Consider the following 13,521-nt stretch of genomic DNA (forward strand, 5'->3'; position numbering starts at 1 on the left):
TGTACAGGGACCACGTTTACCCATTGAGCCACCGCCTTAGCCCATGAGGTTGCTTTGCTTTGATTTCTAAGTCTATGTAAAACCACCACTCCTTTTTAATGCTAGAACCATTGTTTGGGTCTACTCAACTCTAAAGCAGCAACACCCAAGTCTAGGCTGGGCTTCTTCAATCTGAACACTAGCAAAAACATAGAGGTCCAAGTCCCTAGCTGATCCTTGGCACTCCAAGCAGCCATAGCAAGCTCCCTAACCCCAGTGCAGGGCTGCCTGGCTCAGCTCTCGTTTGCCATTGCCATCACACTTGATCTTCCTGCCAGTAGGCATTTTGTTTAACCTACCTGCAAAGAAAGGTGAGGAAGTGCTACAGGCAGTCTGGGTGTGACGGCGCACGCCTTTAACCCCAGAACTTGGGAGGCAGAGGCAGGCAGGTCTCTGTTGATTTGAGGCCAATCTGATTTACATAGTTCCATGACAGCCGGAGCTATGTAAAGAGACCCTGTCTCAACCAACCAACCAACCAATCAATCAATCTGGGTAACCCTGGAGTGCCAGTGTCTGAAGAATGCAATGAAGGTGTATGGCCCTCCCAGCAGCTCTCTGCTTACAATGTATATGTGTGCCTTGAGAACACGGCACCACGCTATACTGTCTCCTGGCAAAGGACAGGCCTGCTGCTCTACCCTACAGATGATGGGGTAACAGTTAAACTAGGCCAGGGGATCTTTTGGACAGACTAGATAGAACACACATCCTCTTGCCCTAGCCCCCTCCACAGGCCAGAGGTCAGAGAGGCAGATGTCCTAAATGACAGAACATGAACTGAGGCCTAGACACACACACACACACACACACACACACACACACACACACGCGCACACACACAGGCCAGAGGTCAGAGAGGCAGATGTTCTACATGACAGAACATGAACTGAGGCCTAGACACACACACACACACACACACAAACACACACACACACACACACAAACACACACACACACACAAACACACGCGCACACACAGGCCAGAGGTCAGAGAGGCAGATGTCCTAAATGACAGAACATGAACTGAGGCCTAGACACACACACACACACACACACGCGCACACACACAGGCCAGAGGTCAGAGAGGCAGATGTCCTAAATGACAGAACATGAACTGAGGCCTAGACACACACACACACACACACACAAACACACGCGCACACACAGGCCAGAGGTCAGAGAGGCAGATGTCCTAAATGACAGAACATGAACTGAGGCTTAGACACACACACACACACACACACACACGCACACGCACACGCACACACACAGGCCAGAGGTCAGAGAGGCAGATGTCCTAAATGACAGAACATGAACTGAGGCCTAGACACACACACACACACACACACACACACACGCACACACACAGGCCAGAGGTCAGAGAGGCAGATGTCCTACATGACAGAACATGAACTGAGGCCTAGACACCCACACGCTCGTTATATAACTTCAAAGACATCAATCCTCTCCAGTGAGTCCACCGAGCTTCTATGTCCTCTATAAATGGTGATGCCGTGTCCAGCCCCCTGCAGCAGCACACTAATAATCCAGCTCCTGAGACAGAGTCGGAGATTGTTTTCTCCCTATAGATGTGCAACTAACTACTAACTGCTGTTATTAGCAACAAGTGGTGAACCTGTACCGAGTGCTGGCCACATTTGAAGTGTATGTGTGTGTGTGGGAACACACATTCCTCTCTCTGCTTGTTCCACCATGGAGGAGCCTCTATCGAGTATACACTTCCAGCCTTGTGCCCAGCCCTGCCCTTCTTCAGTCCCTGCCCCAGATCCAAGGGTAGCTTATCTGATGGACTCTCTGGGAGACACACTAGGCTTGCTAGGCCAGGCTCCCCTGGTGCAGAGCCAGGTTGTCTGTAGAAAGCCGCCATCCTGGTGTTATCTGCTCTTGCCACCTGGTCCTACAGCGGGGCAGGCTCCCGACAAACGCCATCTGCATCCAAACAAGTGACTCTCCTGGTTCCAGAATAGACAGTGTGCAAGCCCCAGGTCCAGATCTAAAGCCATTTCCTACCATAGACTTCCACATATGTTAAACTCACTTAGCCCTCATTCGACGCCCTGGCTCAGAGAGGCAATTAAGCAAGCTGTCCTTGTCGACTGCTGGTGACAGGCTCTGTGAAAAGCACCTAGCTTTCGGTTGGGTCACACCTCTGCTACCTGTGATATTCTCACCCATATCTGGTGTTGGTTACCCAATCAGGCTGTGGCCCAGGCACTCCCTGGGAGTCGCCTGAGTCTTAACAAGCTGATATGTTCTTCAAACCCACACTCCACCCCTCCTCTAAAATACAGGATTGATTAACAACCAAAAACTCAATGTGACTTCAAGTTTACACAATCCATTTTCTTAATTTTGTTGTGTGTGTGTTCATTTTTTAAAATTGAATATCAAAATAAGTTGAGCTTCTGACATAAGGTTTAGAAAATAGGAAAATTTTAAAAAGCAATAAATGTTTCCAATATGCATATTTGGATATAGTAATGGGCATATATATTTACTTGGGGTGTTTAGTTATTTATTGCATGTATGAGTGTTTTGCCTATATGTACATAAATACACTGTGTGTTTATGAGGCATCCACGGAGGCCACAAGAGGAAGCCAGATCTCCTTGGAACTGGAGCTGCAGACAGGTGAAAGCCACCATATGGGTGTTAGGAACTGAACCCAGGTCCTTTGCAAGAGCAGTAAAGTGCTCTTACCTCCTGAGGCAGCTCTCCAGCCCTATTTGGTGGTTTTTCTTTTGTTGTTGTTACATTTATTTATTTGTTCATTCATTCATTCATTCAGTGTCTGTGTGTGTATGTGTGTGTGCATGTGTATGTGTGTGTAGGCACAAAAGTGGAGGTCAAAGGACAACTTTTGGGAGCAGTTCTCTCCTTCCACCATATGTGGCTTGAACTCAGCTCATCAAACTTGGGAGCAAGCTTGCAGGCTGAGCTACCTCTCCATCCAGCTGTGCACATTTAAACAGGTGTTTATCTGCACTGGGGCCTTGGTGAGGAGTCATGAGGGAGCAGCCCCTACCACTGTGTGCCTACAGAGCCTCCTAGCAGCGACTGAGCTTTGACAGTCTCCACCTTCCTCCTGGGCTGGCTCAATGCAGGCATCAGGCCAGCATCCAGATGCCCTCTCCCTGGGAAAAGCTCTGCTCTGCCTACAGTGGCCTCACATGTGCCTGGATGACAACAGCCCCACAAAGCAGCTGCAGGATGACAGCTAACAGTCTGGGAATGGCTGCAGCTTGTCTGAGGTTTCACAACAGGTCTTAAGGACAAGCTGGAGTATGAAGCCAACTGCCTGGTCTTTAGATTCAAGGCTGCCTTGAGGCTCTGGTCTGCCAGAGACTGGAGCAATGGCCATAGCAGCAGGTATGGAGACAGTACCTAGCAGGAGCCAGCACTGTTAGAATTCTTTCACGAGCATTAGCTCTTATGTCTTTGTCAAACACACAGTGAAGTGAGCATCGCTGTCCCTTGGTGCCTGCAAAGGGCACCAAATCTGGGCATGGCCAGAGTCCCTTGTGAACAGTAGTGCAATGTGGATAGCTGGAGCCCATCCAGTGCGCCTTGAGCTATCACTACTGTCACCCTGCATCACTAGGAACTAATGACAACTCCGCAAAGCCTGCCCACAGGACAGTTTCCCCCAAACACACCAGGTCTACAGCTAGGCAGAAGTGAAAGCCCTACCTTAGGAATGGTTAATTCTAGCTGCCAAAGTAACAAGATCATCTAGGAGACCAGACTCTGGGCTTGCCTGTGAGGGATTATCTAAATTGGGTTAATTGAGGTGGGAAGAAACACCCTGAGTAGGCAGCACCAACCCACAGCCTGGTGTTTCAAACTGCAGGAAAAGGAGGAAGCTAGCTACTTTCTGACGGCAGATATAATGTGACCAATCGCATAAGCCGCTGCTCCCATAGTATCTCTACCATAGCAGATTGTATCCCTTCAAACTGTGAGCCAAAATACACCCCACCCCACCCCGCTTTAAGTTGCTGTTTATCCAGAATTCTTTCATAGCAACAAGAAAACAAGACAGCACAATGGGCAAGCTGTGGCCGTCACCTGCACATGTACTGACACTGACTGGTACTAGGGGTGCAGATGCATGCCCAACGTTACACCCAACTAGTAAACAACCCCGAGCACTCTGTTCAGTGTTGTGTCAGCCCTAAGCACAGGCCCAGACACTGAGCTAGCACACAGGGGACTCCTACCTTATCAAGAAGAGCTGGGTTGTGGCCCAAAAGGCACAGACACTGTAGCACAGGTCATGAAAGCCAAGCACTTCCCAAACTGCCCAGGTGGTCTGTGGATGATGCCTGGCCTGGGCATCCTGGAGCTTCCTCAGCCCAAGTCCACATGCAGTAGCTCTGTCCACTGTCAGCTGCTGCCGGGGAAGTGCCTTTGGCCGAGTAAGGGTTCACTAAGGGCTGCAGAGGTCCCTCACTAGGCTAAAACTGAGGAAGCTGGCTTTTTCTCCTCCGTAAAGGCCCAGGCTTCACAGGGAAGCGGAAGCCCTGTTGGCAGCCCACCCCCCCCTTCCTGGTGCAGTTTCAAGGTCCTGCTTCCTGAAAGTGTGACCCCAAAGAAGTCACCAAGGATCTCACACTGAGCTAAGCCCTACTGAAGTTTTCCAAAGACAACCCTCTTATCAGCCATTTCCTGAGTGTTCACTGTGGGCCAAGGTACATAAATGGGCGGGGTAGTCCCTGCCCAGGAGGCTGTCTATATGAGTCTCTGTCTGTACGCCTCAAACCAGTCGGAAGAACCTAGGAGCACCCAACACTTAGAAATGACTAGTGTCTTGGGACACCCTATTATGAGTGCATATTGGAGAGGCATAGAAGGCCGAGGAGGAAGGCATATTGAGAAATGTCCCTGGTGGAGCTGGAATGAGCTAACCAGATGCAGACCCTACCTACACTCAGCCATTCAGCATCTGCCCTACGCTTTTTCCCATACAAGTGTTTGTGGGGTCCTCACACCACCCCACGAAGCCATAACCACCACTATCATCACTTTCCTGGTTCAGAAATTGAGGCTCAGAAAAAGTTTCAGAGCTGGGATGTGGAGCCCGAGGGTGCAGTGCTGAGCCACATGACATGATATGTGCTCGGCTCGATCAGGCAGAGTGGGGGGTACAGACCAGGAGGCGGGACAAGCCTGGCAGAGGGCACTGCTCAGCCCACTGTACTGAGCTTGGGCCTTGTATGTGTGTGCTGCCTGAAAATGAAGTAATGGCTGGCTGACAGCAGGGCCCGGAAGAGATGCCCAGAGAGGACTCCTCTCCGTTCCCATGTGGACAAGCACGAGAGCTAGCCCCCATTTGTCTCCGCTCTTCTCAGCTGCTTCTGCGCATCAGCCTACGTGTGTCAGCTGCTAACAGGAAGCTCACTGTGGTGCTGGGGGAGTCCCAGGAGTGAGTCAGGAGTAAGTCAACTGGACAGACCCCAGCTGGACCCTGAGGGCTCTGGCTTCAGGGAGGTTCCTCTCAGCAGGACAGCGTCAGCAGCTGAGGGGAGGGGAAGGACATATCTAGACCACTGGGCCCTGTTTACCTCTGGGCTTCCCTTTCAGGCTTCTCAGACTCATGCTGGCCCTTTCCTGTGATTAAACAGGTCACCTCCCCAACCCCATCCTGTTCTACAGAGGGGTCCAGGCAAGCAGCCTGGGTTCGCCACATCTACACCCCTTCCGCCAGCTGCCTCTTGCAGAGCCAAATCTCGGCTGTTTGTTGCTAGTGATTATATCATGGCTACAACCCAGCTTCCCACAGGGCAAAGGAAGTGGGCATAATGGCTTAGAGAAGAGGCTAAGGCTAAGGTCTCAATGCAGGAGAGCCTGCAGGCTCCAGACATTTTAAATCAGGACCTAGGCCGCTGGGTAAGGCGGCAGTGTCTTGGGACACCCCCTTCCCCAGTGAATGAAGATCAGACCCTACTTGGCCCTCAGATGAAAGAATTGGGTCCCCAAGGTGGAGGGAGTTGCCAGTCAGTGGGAACTTCCTCTTCTAAACTAAGGGGATGCCCCTGCAAGTCAGACTTTAACCCCAGGGAACCAAAAGCCATTCCTTGTGGGAAATTTGTGCCCAAATGGCTGACCTCTCACCCTACCTTCTTGGGGCTGAACAGGGAATCCTGGGTACTCTTCCTATCCACTCTGATCAGATGTCCACTGCTGGTTGACACAGGCTCCCCAACTCAGCCCAGACCTCACTTCTTCATTCAATAGCCTTCATCTTCCTGTGACTGCCACTCACTCAGTGTAACCACCTTCATGAGCCCCAGTTGGGCCCCACAGCAGGGCAGGGCAGGGCTATACCCCCTCGCCCTGCTGCATCACCCTTGACCCGCTGTCTTTTCTAGCCTGTAGCCTCCTTCCACCGCAAGTCCCTAGCCTTGTTAGGTCATCTGCCCCTGTATGTCTGGCACACGCGGTGTCAAGTTTTACATCCCTCCCCTGCTCTCTCTAACCTTCGGTAGCTCTACTCACTCTGTGATACAAGCCCAAGCTTTCCTTATTCAGAGCCTTCTGGGGTTCATCCCCCCACTATCTCTGCATTGCCCACCCTAAAAGCCCAGCTGTAGCTAGAGCAGTGTTTTTTTGCACAGTGTTTCATTTGGGGGGTCAAATGACCCTTTCACAGGAGTCACCTAAGGCCACTGGAAAACACAAGGTATTTACACTACAACTCATAACAGTAGCAAAATTACAGATATGAAGTGGCAATGAAAGCCATGTCATGGTTGGGGCTCACCACAACATTAGGAGCTGTATTAAAGGGTCGCAGTGTTAAGAAGGGTGAGAATCACTGAGCTGGACCAGCAACTCAGCCATTTCCCCAGAGCTCGCTCAACAGGCTGGCCTTGTCTTTGAGCATCTTCCTCTGCCAGAACACTCTGCCCGAACTTCCCAGTCCTGAAGGCCCCAAAGGCCCTTCTCATCCTTTCTTTGACTATCTTGTGTCTCATTCCCTGATCCAAGTTCCTTCCCAGATGCTGAGAAACCCAAGGTGAGGGCCCGGTGTCGTGCTATTGCTTGGCATTCAAGGCACAGAATGGGAGTGGTGGTGGGAGGGGTCTCTTTCCACCAGTGTGGCTCCCTCCTCATGGCAGAAAATGCTCATCTAGTGCCACCGAAATGCTGACTCTCAAGGAGCAGGGAGTGTCGGTCCAAGCTTAATCAGGACAGAGGAGTTCAGGCAGAAAGTCCTGCCCATGTCTCATTCCCATCCCTAACACTGGCTCTGGCTCTCCAGAGTCTCCTCACAGATTATAACACACACACACACACACACACACACACACACACACACACACACACACACACACACCAGCACCTTCCATGCCTCCTGGGCCCATTCTGCTCCCACAGACCATTTGCTCATCCTACCCCAAACTGAGCCTCCAGCCACTAGAGCTTCACAGCGCCCTGGGACTTGCCCTGGACTTATACTGGCTGTAAGAGAGGCTCTCCAGGCAGGGAATGGGTGAGAGTCTCAGAGCAGCTCAGGATGAGGGCAATGCCAGCCAGGTCCCTTCAAGAACGCACATCTACATCCTCAGCTCTGTTGGGTATGCAGTATGGACTCTTTTGGGGGTCTTTAAATTCAACACTCATCAACCCCATGCAATGAAATGAACTCAGGCACTCTTTAGTTCATGTACAACAGAACAAGGTGATGGTGGCTGGTGGCTGTTTCTGGCTCTGGTGAGGTCAAGGAGGAGACAATGGCAGCTACCCATCAGCCCTTCAAACCAAGATGAACCCCCAAAATAAGTAGGTTTATTTCCCAGAAGAAAGGCAACCTATCACCTGCCCACTGACATCACAGGAGCCTCTCAGTGAGGTTTCTGGGCCACCAGTGTCTTGTCAGGCATTGCACACACGGTTTCATTTAGTTCTTTGCTACTACTGTTAGGTCGTTTTCCCCAGAGTCACAGATGAGGAAACTAAAGTTTGAAGGGGGAGTGGAATTTAAATTGGCTGAGTCCCAAATCCTTGACAAAGCCAGGACCCAGGGACCCCCACCACTATCAGGAGTGGAGCCGCTTCAGCACAGGTACCTAATCCTGGGCACAGCAGGGAGCTCCCGGGCCTGGCTAGATTCTAAGCAGGTTTTGTAGGGTTTCTCCTTTTACTTTCCATTCACCCCAAAAGTGCTATTCCTTCACCAGCTCACCTGGAAAAGCCTGGCCGTTTCCACTGCGAGTCCGGCTCAGTGGAGCGCTCAGAAGTTAGAAGGAAGGAAAGAATGTTAATTGCTCTACTTTGGAGTCCTGTCGTGGGACTCAGTAACTCAAGGTGACATATCAAGTCATTTTTCTCAGTGGCATTTTGCAGCTGAGGTCTAGCTACGCAATCTGAATGCGGGTGGCCTCCCGCATCGCAGTGCCTGTTACCTGCTAGCCCTTACCTTCCGGGGCTTTGGTGAGAAAGGGCACTCCGGGAGCACCAGGCTCACTTCAATCAACTTCCTCCTTCTGGAACCCGAGTAGCTCAGGGTTGGGGGCAGGGACCGGCCTAGGGCCACAGGGCTGGTGTGTGGCGCAGCTAGAACTAGGGAGTTCGGGACTCGGAGACGAATGATCTTTCTCAGCCCCTAACTGCTCCGGTCTGTTACCTGTTGCCAAGCCAGCCGCGAAGGCTGCAGAAGTTTGCTTCCAGCTGTCCCGCCCCACTTCAGGCCCCTCTTACCTGCTGTCTCTGTTCTGGCTATACGCTTTAAGTCCGGCTTCTTGAACTGGCACCTCAGTCCGCGTCTGACTGCGCAGCTTGGTTCAATCCTTCCACTCTTCCCCGCCACCCCCTCCCGGAGTCCACAAACTCAACCGCCTGTCAGGCCACGCCACGCCCCCGACACCACGCCCTCGACACGCCCCCATACTGCTCCTTTGGGGCCTGCGGGAGGTAGCACCAAGCTCCGCCTACCACGGCCTCCTGGTCCAATCAAACGGTCACACCCTGGGCTGTCCTTTGCCAACCCTCAGCTCCGCCTCCAGCCCTGCAGTCTGCAAGCAGCGCTCTTTCCTGTCCACTAATAGCCTGGAGGTGAGGCTGTGCGCACGGTTTGCTCCGCCTGCTTTGGACCTCCAGAGGATGAAGCCTGCCCTGGAACCCAAGTCTCTGCATTGTTTTCTGTGCCCTTCCAGCCTCTAACAGCCCTGCCTAATAGTCCTTTCCCCTGCAGTCTTTCTCATCCTTCCCAGGTCCCTCCTAAACCGCTGGCGGCCCTCCTAAACCCTTCGCTCAATCTCTTTCTCCAGCGGTTTACCCCCGGGCCTCCAACTGGGAGGCCACGCCCCATCTCTGCTCCTCCCCAAAGATTCTCTGCTTCGCCCTGATCTTGTTCCCCCTGGCAACCCCTGCCCAGGGCTGCAAGCCTCGGGCCCCCACGCTGGCATTCTATGACCTGGCTTATCCTGGCGCAACCCCGGGAATGGCGTGGGAGCGTTCACGTTCCAAGACTAGGACTCCACGTGGAGACTGCCAGGACCCAAACACTTTTTGAAAATATTAATAGCTACCAATGTTTGAACCCTTGCTGATTAGCCAAGAGCTGTGAAAGCCGTGATCTTTGAGTTCTACTAATGGACTATTTTCCTTGAGCCCATTTTACAGATGAACAACCCAAGATTTAGAAAGATGAAGTAAGTCATGGGCTAGAGTCTAACAGCATAGTCACCCTAGCTTTCTTGGATTTGGGCCCTTGAAGAAGTGGCCCAGGCCAGCCAGCCATAGTACAGCAGGTTGATGAGGGCCTACTTAGCAGGAGAGGGTTGAAGGCCTGAGTCCTCCATGGCTGTCTTCTCCCTTTAGAAAGTGGGCTGCAAAGATCTCCAGAAGTCTGCTCACCTTACCTTGCATGTCCAGACTGTGGGCGAGCCTTAGGCATGTTATCCAGACCCCTTAACCTGTGCGCTGGCAAAGCTTGCATCAGCAGGCATTTGCGTCTCAGAGCAGCCGCTGTGGAGGGTATGAAGGAGCCTGCTTCGCAGGAACCCAACGCATAGGGAACGCTGGATGCCCGGAGGTTGGCAAAAGCTCTGTCCTCACCCCCAGAAGCGCCACCACTGCCTGGGAACTTGTTAGGAGCGTGTTTGGAGTTTGAGACATCCCAGAACAGAGTGAGAAACTACAGTGGTTTGTTTTTACAAGGTTTCCAGATGATTCTGAGTTAGCTTTGAGTTTGAGAGCCACTACTTGGAATAGATAAACACTTAGGGTCTAAGACTCACAGGACCGAGGTAGACCTGGCAGCTGTGCAACCCAGGGCAAAATAAAGTACTTAGAATTTGCCTGTAAGAACTAGAGACTAACATGCCAGGTGGTGGTGGTGCACACGTTTAATCCCAGCACTTGGGAGGCAGAGTCTGGACTAACAGCCAGGTATGATGGCTCACACCTATCCCAGTATTCAGGGTGTAGAGTCAGGAGGATCAGGAGTTTGGGGCCAGCCTTACCCACACAGCAAGTTTGAGGTACTACATGGGCTGCATGAAATCTTGTCTAGAAACAAAAAAGAAACAAAAGACAAGTAACAAAATTATTAATGTTAATTCTGAGGGTAACCCTTTGAAAATAAAAATTTATTTTCTTTTGACTTGGTTTTTTGAGACAGGGCCTTGTGCAGCCCAGGCTGTCCTCAAATTTTGCTTCTCCTCCAGCTTCCCGAGTACTGTGCTTAAGGATATGAGATACTGCTCCTGACTTGGGGATAAGGAGAGATGGCGTTCACTGAGATGTTGACTGAGGTTTCTGTCTGGTCCAATCCCGCAACTGTTTAGTCCCAAAGAAACACACAGAGGTCTACATTAATCATAAACTGGTTGGCCTTCTTATGACTCTTATAACTTATATTAGCCCATAATTCTTGTCTGTGTCAGCCATGTGTCTTGGTACAGCAAGGCATTCTCATCTTTCTTCCTCTGCATCTGGGTGACAACTGCAGACCGACTCTTCCCTCTTCCTAGAATTATCCTGTTCTCATTGTCCTGCCTCTACTTTCTGCCTGGCTACTGGCCAATCAGCATTTTATTAAACAAGTACAAGAAACAAATCTTTACAGGGTAAAACCATTGTCAGAAACCTCTGTTAACCAATGTCACCCAACGTGAGGCAACTGCATCCACATAAAACCTGAAAGGGTTTGGGAAGGAATTCTAGACACAAAAAGAACAGAGTTAAGCATGGCCTCATGGCAGCATTTTCTTGGGTGTGCTCTGTTTGCTAGAGGCAAGCACATCTCATTTAAGAGAGATTTCCTGATTCCACTTTAGCTGCAAAAATCTTGCAGCTCTTTTAAGAGGTCCCACCATGAAACACTTAATTGGTGTTGATGAATAGCCAACCGCATGCTTTTTGGTGGTGGCAGGGACCTTGAAACTTCATAAAGTTGTGACAATAAACATGGTCCCAGCCAGTACCTTTGACATGAGGGTAGACTCTCAGAAAGCTAAGGAATAGGGTGTATCCAGTCATCAAAGCCACAGCTTTAATTCTAGCCATATTGCTAGCAAATTAAAAACTCATGTGGTCAGAAAAAGAGAGATATACAGTAAAGAGAGATTCAAAGATGAAGAAAGCCTCTAAATGGTTTACAGTGTGTTTTAAAATATATGTAGGCTTGGGAGAGAAAAGAAAAAAAGACAAAGTCCTTAAAATAAAAAAGAAAGAAAGAGTAGTCAGGTGTGGTGGCACACACTTTTAATCCTAACACTTGGGAGGCAGAGGCAGGAGGATCTCTGTGAGTTCAAGGTGTGGTAGCACACACCTTTAATTCCAGCACTTGGGAGGTGAGTTAAATGACAGCCTGGTCTACAAAGTGAGTTCCAGGAAGCCAAAGATACACAGATAAACCCTGTCTCAAAAAACCAAAAATTAAAAAGAAAAATAAGAGAGTTTAAAATAAAGCCACATAAAGATGGAAAATACACAGAGAGTCTGGATACTGTATGTTATTGTGTTGTATCTGAATTGTTTGAATGCTGAAGAAGAAGCAACAGCTGCTAAAAGATATTTGATTATAAATGCTGCTGGATTAATCTAAGATAGGTATTTTGAAAATGCCTTGACTTAAAAATTGGAGTCAAAAGATATGCTACTTTGGGGAAGAGGTTTTGTTTTTGTTTCCACAGGAAATGAGAGGCTGTGGATTCATTCTGGGCTAAGAAAAATCAAGTTTGATCAAGGAAACCCCAAAATCTCCGGTAGAAGATGGCCAGATGATCCAACGTTTCAGAAGACCTCTGTTGGAGTTTCCTCTGAGTTCTACATCCAGAACAGTCAAGACTGCTAGCTGAGATGATCGAGCCTCACAGGACTTTCTAGTCAGGACTTGACTGTAATTAAAAATTTTCTTTAGGTCCCTATAAGATTATCAGTGCCCCAAATCAGCAGGAAGCAGCCTGGAACACTATGCCCACATCCCCCCAAAATGCATTATGGGTGTTTTTTTGTTGTTGTTGTTTAGAGTGTTGGCTACAAGTCATGTGGATAATGGTAAGGAAGAAAGCTAAACAAGGAAGATTTGATTCAGAGTTCTTGTTTTGAAAAAAAAGGAGGGGGAAGTGCTGTCAGACAATGGTTTTACCCTGTAAAGATTTGGTTTTTGTACTTGTTTAATAAAATGATGATTGGCAACTAGTCAGGCAGGAAGTATAGGTAGGGCAACCAGGCAGGAAGTAGAGGAGGGGCAATGAGAATAGGAGAATTCTGGGAAGAGGAAAGTCAGTCTGCAGCCGTCACCCAGATGCAGAGGAAGCAAGATGAGAATACCTTGCTGAAGAAAGGTACCAAGTCACATGGCTAATACAGACAAGAATTATGGGCTAACATAAGTTATAAGAGGTTTTTTTTTAAGAAAATATTTTTTATGGTTTATTTAACTTTATTTTACGTGAAGGTGTCAGATCCCCTGCAACTGGATCTTCAGACAGTTGTGAGCTGCCATGTGGGTGCTGGGAATTGAACCTGGGTCCTCTGGAAGAGCAGTCAGTACTCTTAAGCACTGAGCCATTTCTCCAGCCCCAAGTTATAAGAGTTTTAAGAAGCCTGAGGTAATAGGCCATCCAGTTTATGATTAATGTAGACCTCTGTGTGCTTCTTTGGGGCTGAACAGTAGCAGGACCAAGTGAGAAAGAAATCTCATGCCAACACCGAGAGTTCAGCCTGGTGTGTGGACTAGCCAGGTCTGGTGGTATAAGCTGAAGTCCCAGCACTTAGGAGGCAAAGGCAGGAGCATTATGAGTTCAGAGTCATCTAGGCTGTCTCCAAAATGGGTAATGAATTAATTAAAGAATTCATATACCTGAGTTTAGGAAACAGGCTGGAGAGATGACTCAAGGGTTATGAGTGCTTGATGCTCTTCCAGAGAACCAGAGTCTGGTTTCAGCACTTCAATTGGGAAGACCACAGCAGCATGTAACTCCAACTCCTACCCACCTAAAATCT

General features: G+C 49.6%; 1 protein-coding gene across 1 annotated transcript in view; it reads right to left on the reverse strand.

Moving 5' to 3' along the window:
• Cd82 (CD82 molecule) overlaps positions 1-8,901 on the reverse strand; it is a 46,955-nt gene extending 38,054 nt beyond the window's left edge. Inside the window, exon 1 of the mRNA XM_075961489.1 lies at positions 8,767-8,901. The gene's annotated coding sequence lies outside the window, so the exon portion shown is untranslated. The remainder of the gene's footprint in view (positions 1-8,766) is intronic.
• Between the last annotated feature and the right edge of the window lie 4,620 nt (positions 8,902-13,521).

The sequence above is a fragment of the Microtus pennsylvanicus genome, chromosome 2, assembly GCF_037038515.1.
Source record: "Microtus pennsylvanicus isolate mMicPen1 chromosome 2, mMicPen1.hap1, whole genome shotgun sequence".
Classification (NCBI taxonomy): domain Eukaryota; kingdom Metazoa; phylum Chordata; class Mammalia; order Rodentia; family Cricetidae; genus Microtus; species Microtus pennsylvanicus.